The 19977-nt window shown below is 29.6% G+C and overlaps 1 long non-coding RNA gene across 2 annotated transcripts; it reads left to right on the top strand.

The window, feature by feature from the left end:
• Positions 1–137: 137 nt before the first annotated feature.
• On the top strand, positions 138–2642 carry LOC119690057. 2 transcript variants are annotated; one of them, XR_005253541.1, is made up of 5 exons: positions 138–1955; positions 2036–2120; positions 2174–2236; positions 2312–2415; positions 2567–2642. It is a non-coding gene; the product is annotated as an uncharacterized LOC119690057 (long non-coding RNA). The 2 variants fall into 2 exon arrangements; XR_005253540.1 differs by having other exon boundaries at positions 2312–2421.
• The last annotated feature ends 17335 nt before the right edge of the window (positions 2643–19977 follow it).

Here is a 19977-nt window from a genome sequence, read left to right as displayed (position 1 = left end):
CTAGACATCGCAAACACTGTATTCGTGAATATAATGCCTTGTATGAGAGAAATGGACTTCCCCTGGGATTTGATGGGATGGTGTATAAAGCATTTCACGTGAAGAGGCCTTTTCTGAGGAATTGGGAATAGACAAACATGTTTCAGTGGTAAATATCACGAAAATGCATTTCAAAGATATTTTCGAATACGCACAATAGTTTCGAAAATTATTCAAAGCCAATTCCAGAAAATGCAAACATTGTATTCGTGAATATAATGCCTTGTATGAGAGAAATGGACTTCCCCTGGGATATGATGGGATAGTGTATAAAGCATTTCACGTGAAGAGGCCTTTTCTGAGGACTTGGGAATAGACAAACATGTGTCTGTGGTAAATATCACGAAAATGCATTTCAAAGATATTTTCGAATACGCGCAGTGGTTTCGCAAATTGTTTAACGCCAATTCCAGAAAATGCAAACATTGTATTTGTGAGTATAATGCCTTGTATGTGAGAAATGGACTTCCCCTGGGATATGATGGGACAGTGTATAAAGCATTTCACGTGAAGAGGCCTTTTCTGAGGACTTGGGAATAGACAAACATGTGTCTGTGGTAAATATCACGAAAATGCATTTCAAAGATATTTTCGAATACGCGCAGTGGTTTCGCAAATTGTTTAACGCCAATTCCAGAAAATGCAAACATTGTATTTGTGAGTATAATGCCTTGTATGTGAGAAATGGACTTCCCCTGGGATATGATGGGATGGTGTATAAAGCATTTCACGTGAAGAGGCCTTTTTTGAGGAATTGGGAATAGACAAACATGTTTCAGTGGTAAATATCACGAAAATGCATTTCAAAGATATTTTCGAATACGCACAATAGTTTCGAAAATTATTCAAAGCCAATTCCAGAAAATGCAAACATTGTATTCGTGAATATAATGCCTTGTATGAGAGAAATGGACTTCCCCTGGGATATGATGGGATAGTGTATAAAGCATTTCACGTGAAGAGGCCTTTTCTGAGGACTTGGGAATAGACAAACATGTTTCAGTGGCAAATATCACAAAAATGCATTTCAAAGATATTTTCGAATACGCACAAGGGTTTCGAAAATTATTCAAAGCCAATTCCAGAAAATGCAAACACTGTATTCGAGAATATAATGCCTTGTATGAGAGAAATGGACTTCCCCTGGGATATGATGGGATAGTGTATAAAGCATTTCACGTGAAGAGGCCTTTTCTGAGGACTTGGGAATAGACAAACATGTTTCAGTGGCAAATATCACAAAAATGCATTTCAAAGATATTTTCGAATACGCACAAGGGTTTCGAAAATTATTCAAAGCCAATTCCAGAAAATGCAAACACTGTATTCGAGAATATAATGCCTTGTATGAGAGAAATGGACTTCCCCTGGGATATGATGGGATAGTGTATAAAGCATTTCACGTGAAGAGGCCTTTTCTGAGGACTTGGGAATAGACAAACATGTTTCAGTGGCAAATATCACGAAAATGTGTTTTAAAGATATTTTCGAATACGCACAATGGTTTCGAAAATTGTTTAACGCCAATTCCAGAAAATGCAAACATTGTATTCGTGAGTATAATGTCTTGTATGAGAGAAATGGACTTTCCCTGGGATATGATGGGATAGTGTATAAAGCATTTCACGTGAAGAGGTCTTTTTTGAGGAATTGGGAATAGACAAACATGTGCCAATGGCAAATATCACGAAAATGTGTTTTAAAGATGTTTTCGAATACGCACAATGGTTTCGAAAATTGTTTAACGCTGATTCCAGAAAATGCAAACATTGTATTCGTGAGTATAATGCCTTGTATGTGAGAAATGGACATCCTCTGGGATATGTTCATGTAATAATTACTTTGACGTTATGGAAAACATTACCAAGAAATAATGGATCACTGATGTGATGGAAAAATAAAGATGTTTATATATTGTAAGATTTGGTATAGGATATATAGTTAGTTCTACTAAAAATATTTATGCTATTTGTTATTTTATATCATTCTGATTTAGTGAAGGATACTAGAAATCTTGCATAGTAGCGTATACAGACTGGGATGAAATGGAAGGACAGGACCAATCTTTCATCATGATATGGGTATATAAACCAAATAGCGAATTAAATTTATTATAATTATATTGTTTTAATAGCTGCAAAAATACTGTCAAAAAAAAACTTTTAGTATGTCACCTCGCCCCTTTAGCACAATCCTGGTAACTCCACTGATCTATTATTATAATTGGAATTTCTGATATTATAGTATTTTTCATCTGTTTTTACAATTGCAGAGATTCTTGATGCTATAAATTAGTGCTCAACTGTGAAGACAAGCGGATAAATAACATGGTATGCCGTCATGCCTTAGCTATAGCAGGGACTGATGCTTTGAATCGTAAATGTAATTCATCTTAAGGATACCAACAATATATATTTAATATTTTATATTTTTGCACGCACATACATATATATTGTGTTATGTATCTAATATATATATATATATATGTATATATATAGAGTAATACTAATTTTTGTTTATTTTCCAGTTAATGTGTCAGAAATCTTATTGTTAATGAGCGAAAGAATGAAATAAAAGGGTTTAACTTATGTGTTTGTGCTAAAAAAGAAAATTGTTTTTTATATTAAAATCAACTTTAAAATAAAAAATTATTTAGGATTATATTAAAGTATAGTTAAAGTTTATATCTTTCACAAAGACCTATTGACAGTTCACAGAAAAGTTTTTCAGTTCGGAAAAGTATTCTGTATGATAATCATATTAAATTTTAAGCAAATTTTTAAAAGTTTTGGTAGTAATGCATGGTTTGAGGATCTAATAGTATTTCATATAATATCTTTAGTAAATTTTAGACAAAGAATGGAATGTCTTGAAAAGTAATAGTCTATTTCGCATACTTTTACATATTTATTAGACCACAGATCGTTGTAAAGATAACTATTTTGAATAACTGCTTCTATAACACTTAATATCAGTATGACTTAGTTATACTGGCTTATCGTCACTATCACTGGCTTATCGTCACTGTCACAGACAGTTCGTGTTTAAGCTCGATATCAATTTTAACTATCGTAATGCTCTCGATAAAATGGTCAATTGGACCACAATGACTACGTATAGGCAGAGTCCGTATTTGCGTACCCATGAGCGGCTCATTTTGGCTCATTCAGCTCACGGCTCATGAGCCGGCAAAAAACGATGGCTTACATACGATGGCTCACGCTCAGGAGCGAGCCCTACTACAGAGCTCACGCTCACGAGCAAGAGCCGCCATTAAGTTATAAATGGGCTCACGCTCGTAAGCTAGAGTATGAGCTGCGGCTCATGAATTCTCATGCGTTTTATTATTAATTTAATTTAAGGTTTTATTATTATTTTTTTTTGTGAAAACATGTCATTATAAAAAATTTAAAATATTAATAATCTTGAACTAACTATAATATGGAAATAATCAAAGTTCTTAAAATAAACAATAAATATATTTTTATTGTTTATTTGTGGAAAATAATAATATTTTATAAATTTGTTTTTCAAATTTAAATAATTGTTTCATTATATTGTTTTAATATGAAATTATATACATTAAGACTGAAAAGTTTTCGGAAATTCTCATTTAAAATTCGCGCGCTGTATATTTTTCGATATTTTAAGTTTATGTAGTTTGGCAGCACTGTCCTTAATTACTATGCCAAAAATGAGCTCGATCTGTCAGACAGTTCGTTTACGGCAGCTGTTGAAACCAGTTCACCTCAGTAGTGCGTTGCGAAATGTCTTCGACGGTCGTACGACCGTCCTGGAAGGCTTTGTACCACTCATAAACTTGAGTTTTCGATAAAACTGATTCCCCATAAGCCTTTTGTAGCATTCGCAACGATTCTGCACACGAAATTTCGTTCGAAACACAAAATTTGATGCAAACTCTTTGTTCAATATTTTTTTCCATTGTTTTTTTCGCAACGCCCTACTGAGGTGAACTGGTTTCAACAGCTGCCGTAAACGAACTGTCTGACAGATCGCGCTCATTTTTGGCATAGTAATTGTCCTTAATTTCTGCCAAACTACATAAACTTAAAATATCGAAAAATATACAGCGCGCGAATTTTAAATGAGAATTTCCGAAAACTTTTCGGTCTTAATGTATTTTCACATATGTTATAACGTTTATAAAAGTAAATAAAGCAAATAAATTAATAAATCGCTTTTTATTAAACAGTTGAGCTCTTGAGCTCTTGGCTCGTGAGAACTCATGAGCAGCTCTTCAATGTGAGCCAATTTTGGGCTCAAACTCATGAGCCAATTTTGGGCTCACATAAGAATTGGCTCTTGCTCATGAGCCTGAGCTGCTCATGAGTGAGCAAATACGAACCCTGTGTATAGGGTACATAACCTTATTTTACTTCACTTGGATTCTTTCTAAATGTTTTGAATAAATGTGATGTGAAACTATATGTAAACAGTCATCTGAATTATATTGAACGCTTTATTATATTATTGTTATTAAGAGCGTTATTATACCATATTAAGTAAGAGTGGATGAGGTCACAACTAAAGTCGTATAAATATGCAAATAAATGACTTTTGTTTTTAATTTAGTTTTTTTTATTGCGATAGGCAATAGACAATGAACAATATTTAAGAGTAAGTGACTAAATACTTAAAATTTTTGTGGGCTAGAATAGATTGTGCTCACTAGTACCTACCATATATCCGTCTGTTGAGAAATAACAAAAAGAAATAAAAAAAAATGTGATAAATGCACTAAATTTAAAAGTATCTTTAATATACTTTATACTAAGCATTTTGAGTTAACATCATCGCACAATCATTAAATTTTTATAAATGTGAAATGAAAGCCTTTTGAAGGCAAAAGGCGCATACTATAATTCGCCATGCATGCGTGCGAAAAGTTCCCCGACAAAAGGCATTTCAATTGTATTTTATCGTGCGTGAGATTTATAGCAGCAGGTTTTTTATCGACGTATTCATTATTTCGAAATCCATTAAAATTATTAAGATTATTAAAATGTGAAGTACGGATTTTACTGTGCAATATTCTCATCGATAAATGATACGTTTGCGTTAGTAACATTCATTTTGAGTAATTTTTCGTAAGCGCTTACGTTTCTTTTGATACTCGTATCTTTTGCTTTTATTATCATATTTTTAATTGTATCTAAACGGATCATTAGAAGAACTAATGGTGCAGACAATAAATGATAGCGCAGCGTTTATGTTTGACAGGCGAAGCTTACGCGCTCGCTTCCGCATCATTTGAGTGCGAATTGATGCGCTGCGGTGTGTTCGGTTGTTAAGTTCGCAGCATAAAGCGGCATGCAGTGGCATGAAGCGGCATGAAGCGGCATAAAGCAGCGCTAGCGAACGAGAAGTTAGTGTGATGATTTGCCGCATCCGCCAGATGAAACATAATTCTGTTCAAAAATTGTGTTCACCTGCGACTGAATAGGAAAAAGGAGGAGCTCCTCCTGAGGACAAATGTGTTGTTGATTTCATTCCATACTTGGAATTGGATGCAAAAAGTCAATATATAGTAGATATATAACATATGATCAAAAGTATCTATTTTCAATAACAATTTTAACAATTTTAATTTCAATAACTTTTATTGTGGGCGTATATCCAAATACCCAAACACAGTATAAATAAACGGTTTCATTTAAAGTTCTGTATTTGACTTTTACAATACGTCGAGTGTTTGCACTCGTGTAATATTTTATTTTACAACCTACGGGTTATATAACTGCAGGCCAGATATGAAGCTTTAATTAAGTTTTTCAGATGGTATGTAATATATAATATTTTCAAAATATTTTCCAAACCTGTAAAAGGAATGCAAAGTTAAAACACCTCTAGGCGTAGTTATAAATCGTTTCTGAACCAACAAATGTGTCAGTCAAAGTTTACTAAACCATTCTCTGCAGATATAAATAATTATTTTTCACCATTGTGTATTACTATAATTAATATTTTTCATCAATAATATACTTACCACAACCACAGACATATTTTTAATAAATTTGTTAAGTATTTTTATTCAACTTTTTCAAGTTTCACTCCAAACATCCATTTAGGCATTAGCATTGATACTAATCCCTTTTTGCTGTTTTGATAATGGAAAGTGAACATTTTGGAAACGACTGTAAAAAGTTCTTTAAGTACAAAATAATGTATCCAAAACTTCAATATAAAAATGTTGAGTTTTTATCTAAATAAGCACTACAGCAGAAGAAACATGTATTGCAATTTTTTTTAAAACGATTTGGTTTGAGTCTATACGGCAATACATTTGATATATAACAAAAGTATTTAGAAATATATCATAGGTAGGTTTAAGTATATCAATCTTTTAGAATAATAGTAAGTTCAATTAATATTCTCTAATTCGGACAGTTAAGTTAATCCCATCAATCACACAACACACGAAGTCCAAACGTCAAAGTGTGACGTCAGTGTTTCCATCTTCACATACTTTTTTATATCTGAATAAAATACTACATTTTCCCACTTTAAAAATTCATAGTCATTTCGCCAACGTGTAACCGGCTTTCTAATTCATCCTGAACGTCTTACCATAGGCAATTATAGTTGCTTACTTATTTCCTAACTTGGAACCATAGGCTCACTATTATCTGATATATTTCCTTTGGGGGTCATAATATCAAACTCTCAATCTGGGAAGTTGGGAGGTTGATGTGAAGTCGAAATCGGTTTCTAGTTGATTACTGCTCTTATCTGATTTTGTTGTCGGCGTATGTTACCTGTATTTGTAGCTATAACACACATCATTCGGCCGCATGGGTGAATAATGCTGCTTTGAAATCAGCGGTCCTTCCCTGCAAATTTCTAGCATAGCCTTTTTGATCCCTTGTATATTTTGGTAATTTTTCAATATCTTGATCAGTCTTAAGTTTCAATGTTGACAACAGAGTGCGTGGTTGTCGAACGTGTAACAACTCTGCAGGTGACTTACCTGTTATAGGATTTTGTATTGTTCTAAACGTTGCTAGATATTTTAAAAGAGCAAGGTTTTTGTTATCGGTATCTTTTAGTATTTTTGTCACCGCTTCTTTAAAGTACAAAACCTCTGTTCTGAAGAACCTCTAACCTAAACCGTTTGTTGATAAATAAAATGGTGCACTTGTTATGTGTTGGACATTATTTAGCTCACAAAATTTTTTAAAATCGGTTGATCTAAATTGCGTTCCCTTATCAGTAACATGTGTTTGTCGTGTTACTCCCCTCAATCGAAAAAAAACTTTGTGTGGAACTGATATTGTAGCTCTGAAAGTGCTTGCTAACAACTTGCGTATCCATTAGCATTATTTCAGTATAATATTTTAAGTTTTAGCAATACTGATTGTTGTCAGGTGTCATCTGACGTTTCTATACGAAAGACTGACATTATTAAACTTAGACTTTTTGTCAAAAGAAAGTTATTATTTACAGAGATTTATAAAATAAGTGTTCGAGAAATATTGGAACTGACGCGAGAAAATTTTGGTGCGATCATTTAGGTATTACGCATAATGGCTTTCGATGTGGATTACGAGTATCAAGACAAGAGTGCATTGATCAACTTTTTCCACTGGTACAATGATTTTAATCGTGGCCGCAGTTCATTCACTGATGAACTGTACGAACTCGTGAAGGTCGTCCAATTTTTGAAGAGGATATGCAAAAATCGAACACACTTATAAATATATACATAATGTGTAAATACTATAATTAAGGTATTGTTGATTGTATTGTTGATTAATTATAAATTTCAATTAAAATTGCATTTAAAAATATCGTTGTTTGCAATGGTTTTTAGCCAGTAACGTAACGCGTGTAATCGATTAAAGGCTGCACTTATTACTTTCAACTCTAAAACTACCAATTTGGAAAAGACGTTTTGAAGCGCTAAAACCATAAATATAAAAATCCAGAAGGAATAGAAGAACGTGTTTGAAGCAGTTAATGAAAAATTTATGGATGATTGGATACGCTGGTATAGTTATACAAGATTTGATGGGGTCTACTTTGAAGGGGATTAATTGAATTTTGATAGATTGTTGGATGTTTTTGTTTTTATTTAGTATGTGGACATTTTATGTACGGAATGTAATAGTTTATATTTTATATCTTTAAAAAATCTAGTGTTCAGTATCTATATGTACTGGGCCAGGAGGTGGTCACTGGGTGTGTAATCTTCCCTTCTGACATTAGAAGGTCCTCAACGGCCGACATTTTGGCTTTCATTCAGAAGGCGGAATGTTTTTTGTATGGTCAGGATCCGTTGCAGCATAAAAGATCAACCATGGCCTTCTTTGGAAGCTGGTACCCTGTATATTCCTATTCCTATCTATATGTAATTATACTTTTATCATATATATTTTTATATAAAGCTAACGTTTGTAATTTGTTCAAAATATCTTTAAATCAAAATTTCTATTTTGCTGGTAACAAGAAAAAATGGTTTTGCATACCAATGAAAACAAAAATCAAAGATACTGTTTGAATTTTTATTATAACTTAATTAAGATGTAACATACTTTTGTAAATATTTGATGAAATCGCAATGGTTTCAGCATAATTCATTTACATTTGTAAAAGTATCTATGTATTGTGACGATAACATTCTTAAAGAGTGATAGATTTAAACGACTATTTGAATTTGTAAAGTTAAATCGATATATAGAAACAAAACTGCAGAAAAATGTGCTAACATAAAAGTCAATTACGGCTTTGGGTCAATTGGTTAAGTAGCGCTGACTTTGAGATTCAAATTTGGCAGGGCACGAGTTCGATTCTTGTTACTTGCAGTCTCATTAAAAAAATTTTTTACGTATAATTAAATACATGAATTATTTCTAGCTGTATAGTAAGCCAAAAATTCAAATAATTAAAATAATATAAAATTATTGTTGTTGTAGCTCACTGCTGTTCGAAAAACCTCTTTGACAATATATATGTTATGTGTATAAATTTGGTTCAAAAATATTCAATAAATTATTTGATATATTTCATTTTCATAGCAGTAAATAAATTATATTGATAGCAATATTTTAGCTATATGCCTATATATAAAAGAAAAATTTAAATTTGCGTCATTTTTAAGTAAATGAACTCAAGAAGTTTTTCGTACAAATTAATTTCATTCCTTTTATGTATCTTTGAGTTATTCCCTCCTGAAAAACGTTTGTGGTTTGTCAATGAGTTAAAAATGAAAACTTTTAACTCAACCATTTTAGACAATGAAATAATAAATTCTCATGGGATACCCAAATGAATGAAGTTATAGTTCATATAAAGCACAATACTTTTATAATTACAGAAATTGATGGTCATGCGGCCAGATAGATGTATATGTACCGCAAATACCAACAACTACGAATGCGAATAGGTCAGAATATTTTATTTCAATTTAAAGTTTTAACGAGTTTTGTACCTTAATACCTACGGGTTTATAGGTTTTATAGCAATTTCCGTTACAGTTCATACTGCTTACAACGTCACGTTTTTCGCTTTTTTCCTTATGGGAATTTTTACTTTTTTAACTGAAATATTTAAGCAGATTTATTATGTGACTTCCATGGATACTTAATAAATATTAAAATGTTCAGAAATAATTTCCACAAATGAATTTTTCAATTTAAACAATAACTTTTTTCAAACTTATTTAAATACAATATAATAATATTTCTAAAATTTCTTTAAAATTAAGGAAAATCATCAAAATAATTTTTTAACTCTTTCCGCTTAACATACAACAATTTCTCAGTCGTCCTATTGGGATATTGGGATCAGTTATGACTGACTTTTGTTCTATACATTATATATATATATATACATAAATGAATATGTATATATATATATCATTTAAAGTAAAAACAATTTCTTCAAAAACAATAAAAACGATTTTATGTTCACAATTACTTTTTTGCATTGTCAACATGATTGAGTTGCCCATGGTGTATGTGAAGTTTCTTAAGCAGCAATTGTATTTCATAGATAACTTCAAGATGTTAAGACAATGCAAAAAATATTCACTGAAATTTGCTTGTATGAATAGCAAATATCATGAAATAAGAAAAATGTTAATAACTACAAAAATATGTTGAATAAACCGCAGTTATGAGAAAAATGACAATAGCGTAGGCAGTGTAGGCAGCGTAGGCAGCGTAGACACGAAGATAAGCAAACAGACAGACATTAGTTTCATATCTGAAACAATGAATAAGAACTCGAAAAAGGCACAATTGCTGAGAATAATATATATACGAGTATATATACGAGTATATATACGAGTGTATCATATCCCACAGCATACAACGACATGACACACTGAGCATGCCATGAGACAATTGCCGACATAATGGAAATCACGACATGATTAGACGCCATGACACCGGAAATGATGAACAAATTTGTATGAACACACGTAACAATAAAGCCAACAAAAACAACAACAACAAAAACAACAACAACAACAACAACTATAACAAATAATATGATATCTTTGATATCTGACGTTAATGAGAAAAAAGTATGAACGTCATATTGAGCTCATTGCTTGCCGGAGAAATTGTTGCCGTTAGTATTGTGGATGAGAGTTTCCTGAAATATTATAAAAATATAAGTGACAGCCTAATTCATTTCGAAAAGTTTGCTTTTATGATATATATATATATATATAATGATATAAAATGACAAATATTAATTTGTCTATTATATAGATTCAAATTTATTTCCCATTTGAGTAGAAGTAAAGTTATACACGCCCTTATCAGTATTTTATAAAATTTGGTTTTAATAAATTTTTACATTGCTTGGGTATTCAAAAGACCTATTAAGTTGAAGAAATTCCAAAATTATTATTTGACTTCTCAGTTGTTTATTTATACATGCATTATCATTAACACAACTTGAAATTTGTTCAGGGCAAGGGTAACATCGTTCAGACCGCATTAGAATACATTATAGTAGGTTGTGAATGGAAGTTAATTTAAAAATTTGTAGCAAGGCCCATACAGTTTAACATACGATAATCTAAAATCATCATACACTGAACACAATACCAGAACAAAAGCAGGTTGTTAAATCGATTATACGAATATGTTCTGGATAGCATCATAAATAAATTTCTTCTCCAGATATCAATAATACTAACAAAACAGTTTTAATGCATATGAAATAAATGTAGACAACACTTAGTATATTTATGTTTGAGGGTTTTGGGTTATACTAAGACCTCTATGAACTGCGACCAGTTTGATTTATTGTGCATACCCTTTGTATTTAGATATTAGTCACACTCTCAGTAGAGACATGACCTTACTGAGAGGCGTATTACTGTGTGGGGCACCACGTGTAGGTTATAGTCGCACTTCCATTAGTCTAGCAGTTACGGTACAGAGGTAATAAAACCACTCTGTTATATTCCCTACATAGGCTAATGACAACCACCCTGTATTAATGTTATAATATTAGTGAGTAATAATGTTAAATTGATTTATTGTAAAAACAGTTTCATTATCTCATTAATTTTTTTAATTCGATTTGTTGATAGAAATCGTGAAACTCGTGTAAAATGTATAACATAGGTAAAGTGTTATATTAATAACATTTCGAACAGTATGGAACTGCAACAACATAATTTTTATTTATTTTTAATTGATTGAAATTTTGTCTGAGCATACCAAATATCTATTATCAGTGGTCTTTTAGTAATATTTCTTATATTTAATTATTCGTAATTAAATATAGTACTATGGAGATTTATTTGGTATTGAGTATTTGGCGGATGCAAATAAAATAAAATAAAATAAAATAAAATAAAACAAAACAAAATAAAATAAAATAAAATAAAATAAAATAAAATAAAATAAAATAAATAAAATAATATAAAATAAAATAAAATAAAATAAAATAAAATAAAATAAAATAAAATAAAATAAAATAAAATAAAAATAAAATAAAATAAAATAAAAATAATATAAAATAAAATAAATAAAATAAAATAAATTAAAATAAAAGCAAAATAAAATAAAAATAATATAATATAAAATAAAATAAAATAAAATAAAATAAAATAAAATAAAATAAATAAAATAATATAAAATAAAATAAAATAAAATAAAATAAGAAAAAAATAAAATAAAATAAAATAAAATAAAACAAAATAAAATAAAACAAAATAAAATAAGAAAAAAATAAAATATTTATAGTAAAAGCTACATAAACTGCCCCCTATATAAAATATATTACGAAATAGTCAAAATCTTTTTTTGGCTATCTTGACTCATTTCTTTTAATCAGTTTTTCTTGACCATTTATTTTTAATTTTATGAACAAAAAAGTAAAATTAAATAAAATTTCCCTAAATTTTTGAAATAATCCACTTGAACACGTTTCACTTTATTATTTCACTTTAAAGAATAAATTTTCATAGACATTGAAGTATAAATAACATTTCTTAAATGATATGACTGACTAATCGCTGAAAAATGAATCCGTATTCATCTATTGGAAAATTTTACATGCTTTTCAGCATGGCTCAGATTTTATACATATAAATCAATATTAATATTTGTGAAAACCACAACACACCTTTCCTGTAGGCTATAGAATTTCTATTAAGATGACTTAATAATTGCATTACTATCCGAATAGCACACATAGACGTTAACTCCGCACGGTACGAATAAATGCGATTAGTCTCAAATCCAAATCCTATTTACGTGGCTTTGTAATTGCATAGACGTTTTCATTCCGATACCAAAACTGGAGTCACATAAGAGTGTAAATAAACATTTGCATATACTCGTATATATATTGAAGCCGCAATAGAAAAACACATGAGCTAAATCCTACAAACGGACGGACGTATATATGGACGTACGCCAAAATATAAAAATATTTCCATTTACGTATAAATCCATATGAATTCACTTTTGGCAAGTGAAGGGATTTCGGTTGAGAACTTAAAATATTTTTAATCTTTTTATATCATTTCAAGTGGACGAAAATTGCTACATCTGTCATTTCAATTTTACACGTGTTAGAAGCGTTACCAACCTGGAGGAGCATAACAAAAGCCTTCGTCTGGAATGCTGTGCAGTAAATATGTGCCACAAGTATGCCGAGATAAGCACTACAAAGAGTAATTAATGCGTCCTTTGGGACTTTATTTGCTTTAGTTTTTAGCTTCTTCATTGTTGTTTTCATTAGGAATGCTTAGCAGGTGTTTGTATTCCGAATTTGGTTTATGTAGGTGTTGTGTGGTAAGGTATGCATAGGGTAAAAAAGTCAAAATTTTGAAAGAAATTTTTGGCTTTATTATCAAGGATGAAGTGGAAATAGAAGAAAATGCATTATATGTATATTTGATACACATAAAACTGGTATAAGTACATATTGGTAAATAAGAGTATAATCGATATATTTAATGTTTATAAAAACACATACTAACCATAATACGATATCCTTATACGTATATCCTTGAGTTGATCAAAAGAGTATACATAAAAGTATAGAGATTTTAGAGTCTTCGAAATTTACTCGACTGCGTTATAAAACTTTTGACAAACTCTCAATATAGTAACAACATTTTCTTAAAGTAGTATGAATAGTATAATTAAAGACATATAATACTACTTGTTTTAAATAAAAACAAAAAAAATCAATAAACTCCAATTTGGTTCTGAGGAAATTTTAATATCTTTCACATAAGTAGTTGTGTCAGAGGTCAATTGCTCAGAGTTTACCTACTTAACAAATTTTAGTTCTGCAATATTTTTAAACTTCTATTTAAAATTTGAAAATAATGCAATCTATAAAATAATTAATAATAAATAATAAAAAATTAATTAACAAATTATTTTAATTATAATAATGCTTAATACTAATTCAGTTACAGTCATTAGTTAACTCGAATTGGTTCAGAAAATCCATTTGATTGATTCTAAAAGCAATATATAGATGGATTCCGTTAAGTTTCTTAGTGTTATTAAGTAGGTCACGTTAAGTATATGAGAAATATAAAATACTTTTGGTGGTAGCTGCTGCAGGGTCATGCCTGTGATCATCGTATCCTGGAACTGTTTTTACTTTTAACTTCGCTATTATGTCCCTAACCTCCTTAATAGAATATTTTTTAATAGAATGTTCTAATTGGTAACGCTCTTGTAAAAAATTTATCCATTGTTTCATGATATCTGGCATATATTGGTTATCGTTTGGTATAAACACCTGATTCAAATGTATCGCGAATGTCTCTGCTATATCGATGTCGCTTCTTCCCCATGAGTTTGTCGGTTTTGACAACATTAAGGGATTCTGCTATGAAAGTCAGAAGTCTATCAGACATTTTAAACAAATGCCTTAAGAAAGTGGTCTGTTGTATTAACCACAGAGTTTAATTATAAAATTTAGATTTTTACAATTGGTTGTATGGTAACAAAATGGCGTTTATGCGCTTCTTTAAAAGAAAAATTAGCAACCAATCGAAACAGACGTCAGAAATTGAATATATCATATAGATTTTGGATTGGTATACGAAAAATCTGTTTTATATATATACCTTTATATATAAGAGTTTGTCAGTGATTCTGCAGTCACCACTTCCTATATAACTAACGTAATCATATTGCCAACTACGTGAAATTCATATGAATGACAGGTGTTTATATTATTTACAAGCTACCACAAGTATTTGCGTCTAAATTTTAATAGTACAAAAGATATATTTGGCTAGACTATGGACGTTCCAACAAGATTCGACATCGTCTCATGACGCACCGTTTCATGTGAATCAAGAATGGTTGAAAAATTATGTTCCACACTACATTTCGTCCACACAATGACTTTCAAATTTACCAGATGCAAATTCGATAAACTAATCCATTTGGGCTATCTTGGAGAGCAAGGTGATGAGATTAGCCGTTGTTCAGAAATGGGTCAAAATACCGGAAAATCATATTCGTGAAGCATGCAACTCATTTTTAACCATTTGAAGGCCATAATCAAGGCAAAATGTGGTCACATCGAGCTATGGTGAATGCATACTGAAATTTGGATTATATTCACATATTTCACATAAAAAAGATACGGTTGCTTGAATAGGTCGCTTAACTTCAATCGCCTAACCCTATATTAATAAGCAATGTAAGTTTTTTTTTCTTTGTGGTTGAAGGGAAAATAATATAACTTTTCACTGAAGCATTCTGTGAGTCCATTCAGTTTCGGAAATATATACCATATTAATTAATTTTAGTTCTAGTTTCTCTTTAGAAAAAAAGTGCTTACACTGAGTTTTAGAGAGTAAGTGTCTGATTTTTTTTTGGTTTTTATGCAGAATAAAGTAGTTTAAAATATGAATGAGATGTTGGTTTGAAGAAAAGAAATTTCAATCAATTTTCAGAAGAAAATGGTATTTCGGGTATAAGTATTTTTCCCTTTTAAATTTTTTTTTCGTTTATAATTTACGACATCATTAAATAAGTTTTAATGTCGTGTTTACCTTGAGCTCGCCACTTTCGCTGGGTTATATATAACTCTTTTCGCATGTATGTCACATCCTCATAAAATGCCAGCAGACTAAAGCCAGACGAAATTGCCGTTGTCAGTTCCTTCATCTCTCCTTCATTTGAAGATGATTCTTATCCATGACAGTTTTGTGCTTTATTATAGTTGATTTTTATGTTCCAACTAACTACGGAGTATAAAACATACACATATCCTTGCATACATTTTTGATGAAAAATATCATGCATGCTTGAGGGATAAATTATTCGTTTTTTTTAATAGAAACATTTTTTTTCATCATTTTCACTATGTTCTCATAAAATGTATAATTTTAATCACAAGCTTCAGTGAATTGCTGTCAAATTCCTGTACCAATTCAAGCACTTTTAGTTTTTAATTTCTTTTGGATTACCCGACGTCTAGGTCTTCAGGCGTAAGAATTTCAGGCACTTTTAAACACTGCAGTATCTCAGAGACTTAAAATTTTTAATGAATGAGTTCAGTGGATTTAAAATTATAGATTTAGGGATTTTTATTAATGAATTCAAGTGTACATATAAGTTAATATTATTATTATTATTATAAGCCGTATTGACTATTTACATAGAATCGCCAGGTACTTATGTTTAATGCTAAATATCTTGATTCGTTAAATGATTTATTAGTTTCCTGCTGGTTTGTTCTTCTTCATGTGGTACGAGGTTTGTCGGGTCTTCTATTGCCTTGTGGATTCCATTGTAGGGCAGCACGACAGATCTCTTCATAGGGTTTTCTTGATGTGTGCCCGAGCCAGTCATATTTCCGTCGTTTTATTCGTACATCTATGTTTATGTATATATTAATATGCTTGTTGAAATCAAAACTTTTTCATATCAGCTTGTTTAAATAGCTTTAAATATATAAGCTTGTTTAAAAATTTAAGCTTGTTCTGAATACGTGGTCTTCTTTCATAGTAATGGGTATTTCCATAAATACTGCAAACTTAATCCAACAGCTAACACTAAATATCTTTATTAAAGATATAACAGATATCTTTAATAAAAAGTTCATCCGTTATCAACACTTTGATAAAGAGAAGGGAGCCCTTTTGAGAACTCCTTCAAAGTTTATATGTAAACAATTAATTTTGAAAAAGTTTCTTTGTAGGAATATCTAGTATGGAAAGGTTGGAAATATTTTCGAGGGATATTTAAATCCTACAAACTTCTTATATATTCGCCATTGATGTTAAATTTATATGAAACACATATTTGAATGACTCAGTCAAGTGATCATAGTCATCAATGAATAATATTGTTGTAAATACTAATTTACGTATTTGTGAAGACCACGAATATGTAAGCAATATTATTAAGCCCATTTCAGAATTATTACAGTTATTAGATATTATCAACTACTTGCTTATTCGTCATCGAAAATAACTTTAAACAGATTTATTACTATCCATAATCTGTTTCATATAAAGCATATAATTAATGTCAGACCTAATGGCTTGAATCAACTAAAGTATTGAAATACATATTTATTGGAAGTCTCAAGCGAAAGTGTGTTTTATGTACGCCTATATTCGAAGTATAACCCTTTGTAATATATGTTCAAATAAAATTCATATATTCTTTTAACAAAAAGATCTATCAACACATAATCATATTGTTTCAATTTAGAAACTTTAATTACTGCTTTAGTGACTTTCCAACAACAAAAAAAAAATGCCACAAAATAGCAATTTGTGGTGGATAAAGCATTTCTTTTCTGCCCATAGTCGAATTTTGTATATAAACCTGCAGTGGTATTTAATATTATTTCAAAACTAATTTTAATAAAATTTATATTTTTTAATTGCGGAATTAACTGATTTAGAGACTTTAAAACTATAGGTTTGTGTACTCATAAAATCCAAAATATGTGTTTACTAACTACACGATCTTTTCATTTTATTAACTCAGAAGTTAATATCTTTATATAATAAAAGATTATTATTTTTAAGTAAATGCTGTAATAAGAAGAGGACAATAAAACATTATATATCAAATATTTTGCAGAATATATAATACGTGTATAAAAAACAATAATAATCCATGTATATATATTAAAATGTAATTTCTAACTGAGGGAACGATATTGGACTCAAAAACTCAGTATATCAATCAAAATGTCTTAAAAAAAAATAAAGAAAGGGACTATTACTGAATGATAGTATTGACATCATTGATTGTTGTGTCGATTTTAGATCGTTATCGTATTATATTTTATTTAAAATGACACACGTATTAGAGTGGAACCATCCAAGTGCTCCAGAATCACAGTCATCATTAAATAAAATGTTTAAGATATTAATTTGTGTATTAATAAAAACTCCGAGTAAGTAAGTAATATCATTAGTCCTGTTTCAGAATTATTACAGATAAATTAAAAGATAAAACGGCATAATAAATATTTAATATTATATTTAATCCTTTTATTCCTAGGTGGAACAGAGGGCCGTAACAAATAGTTTCCATTGAACTCTATCTAATAATATAAGATAGAGGCATAATAAATACCACTAAATAATTAAAATATATTTGGTCTAAAAATGGCAGCTAAAACATTTTTTTTTGTTTCTATTTTATATGTTTTTTCTATTTTTCTCTATTGTCGACTAAAAACAGAGTTGCCAAATTTTTCTTTTGTATATCCGGGTTTGTTTTTTTTTTCAATTAAATTTTGTTTGTTTAAGTTAAAACAGAAAAATACTATTTGTGTGGATCCGTTACTTTTCCGACTTTTAATATAATATCATTACTTACAGCTCATAAATTATGGAAAACTGATAACGAAGGCAAAAAGGATGTAAAAATAAAAACTTCAACTTAAAAAAACGTACACATTTGTATAAAAAGAAAAGGAATATATTTATTTTTTTAAGAATTACTCGCATAAATAAATCAAAAGTTGTCTAAGTTGAAGAAGTTAAGAGAAAAAATATTTAAACACGTAAAAATCCATAACAACGAAATATTAAGAAGGAGTCATTTTTAAAGGACGAAAACTAAACAGTCGATTTGATAAAAAGGAAAACTTCGATTTTTTTTTATCGTTTCTTTCTCAAGAATGGAAGAAATTTTGAATAATATTGATTAATTTTTTTTAAAAAATTTTTTTTAATATACAATTCTTAAGTGAGTAGTTTAATTATTAAATAAATTAGGATGTCTTGAAAATAATTTCTTAGAGGATTATATGGCCGTAATATAATGGGTTGGTTAAAAAATTCTTCGCTATCTTTCTGTTCGCTGGCTTTTGAAACGTCATTACTGAATTTTCTAGCTGACAACTGTCAGTACGCACCTTCTGAACCTAAACTAACCTAAAAAATTATTAACGCGTGGCAAAATAAGCCTAATAATAAGTTTTATCAAAAATAGTTAAAGAAAACATTTATGATTACCTTTATTAGATATATTCAAATTTTTGAAAAATTAAAGAACAAATTTATTTTACTTATAACTATTACCTATTGGAACTATCACGATTATATAGTTTCAATTATATCCATCATAATCTTTCTGACATGATATTTATTTAAAAATATTCCGTAAACTAAAAAAATATCAGTTAATTGAAAGTTTAATGGGAACTTACGGGAATATATTAAAACTTGGCCAAGTCGAAGTAATGTTTATTATTTAATTCTCAAAATGATACTATCAAGAGTTTGTAGTGGAACAGGTAAACTCTACTTAAAGCCTAAAAACAAGTACTAGTTAGTTAAACATAGGTTAATGTTCTGACTAACATTAACGTTAAAACATAACCACTATCAGTAGAAACCACTAAACGCGGTTCTAATGGCCAATTATTTGAGCAAATAAATTTTGATGAGTGAAAGTTTTATTATAAGAACTTAACTTATTAAGATTACTTAAACATAGTCAATAATCAATAGTCTTAATACTGTCGTTCAGCTCTTTTATTTATTGTTTAAAAACACATTAATGATTTTGTGGTACTATGGTGCGTATGAGTAACGTGAAGGACACCTGATTAATTACTTTTTTTTAATTACTTCTAAAATGAATATCACAGTGGAAATATTTATTTTTGAAGTAAAATTTATATATTAATTTGAATCACAACTAAAAAAAAAAATTGTGTGACATATTCCTTTTTTTTTTTTTACTGAAAAATCGTGTGTATGTGTTTGGTCTAATACGAAGGATAAATAAATTTTTAAAAGTACTTCGAATGACAATATCGTCCTAAAATTTTTGAGTTTTATGTAGAATTTTATTACTAATCGAAATCAAAAATATTATATAAGAATATATGTAGTATATTCTTTGAAAATTCATTCAATGAAAATGTAGTACGCTTATGTATGTGCTTGATGTGTTTTGCGGGAGAAAAAAAAATATTAAAAAATCTCAAAAA

This window comes from Teleopsis dalmanni, chromosome X, assembly GCF_002237135.1.
Source record: "Teleopsis dalmanni isolate 2A chromosome X, ASM223713v2, whole genome shotgun sequence".
In the NCBI taxonomy this organism is placed as follows: domain Eukaryota; kingdom Metazoa; phylum Arthropoda; class Insecta; order Diptera; family Diopsidae; genus Teleopsis; species Teleopsis dalmanni.
Note: the sequence above shows the minus strand (reverse complement) of the source record. Positions and strands in the feature narration are given on the sequence as shown.